Below are 978 nucleotides of genomic sequence, written 5' to 3'. Positions count from 1 at the left end.
CACTATATTGGCCATACCATTTGATTCATAATCTATACTCACTGAGTATTTGTGGAACAAACCAATAATAGAAATATCTAATTGACAACACTAGTACAGATTTGGCACAGATTAGTCATACAGCCTAAGAAAAATGACACCTCTTGGGGTCATTGGTAGAATTCATGACTTCTTGATACTGTAAAGATGAGATGAGATAGTTCAAGTAAGAGTCAATACAAATATAGCTATAATATTATGTTAGTTTCCATTCACCCCATTTTCACTTTTGCTATCTTGCATAAATCTCAAGCTTCTTATTGAATAACAGAAACAAAGACACAATGAAAACATTAACTTTTCAGACACTACTTCAGCCACACTTTTCTCATTTGAATAATTCATTTTTAACAGCTGTACAATGAACTTCAGTTGAGTTTTGCTTATTAAATAATGTACTTATTCTCAATATTAGCATCCAAATATTTAATTAAAATTCTAAAATCTTTAAAAACATGAAGTAGGTAGTCTCATCATTGTCATCATTGTCAAATCAACTTGCCTCTTTATCAAAACATTTATTGATAATTTATCTTCCTTTCCTTATTTTCATATCACTTAATTTCTTTTAGCTTTTGAGAAAATGAAGAATTAATGTTTTTCTTATTATTATTTTTTATCTGCTCCTTCAATTTAGTTTGACTTTTCTTAAAGTCACATCTAGCAATGTACAAGGATTACTACAGTCTTTGCACTCAGGGATCATTTCAGGCCAGATTTGTGGAAAACTTCTTCCTTAGACTGGTCCTCCTTGCCTTATTGTTTCTGTCTGAATATTATTTCTATGCTCTCATTTTTTATATCTCACAAATGAGTGCAATCATTTTTGTCTATCCTTCCTCCGAGTCACTCTCTCAGCATAGTACTCTCCATATCCATTCATGTATAAAATGTTTCACAACTTCATTTTTTAACAGCTATGTAGGATTCCATTATACA

The sequence above is a fragment of the Suncus etruscus genome, chromosome 9 (genome assembly GCF_024139225.1).
Source record: "Suncus etruscus isolate mSunEtr1 chromosome 9, mSunEtr1.pri.cur, whole genome shotgun sequence".
NCBI classification, from domain to species: domain Eukaryota; kingdom Metazoa; phylum Chordata; class Mammalia; order Eulipotyphla; family Soricidae; genus Suncus; species Suncus etruscus.
The sequence above is the reverse complement of the archived record's forward strand: the minus strand, read 5'-3'. Positions refer to the sequence as shown.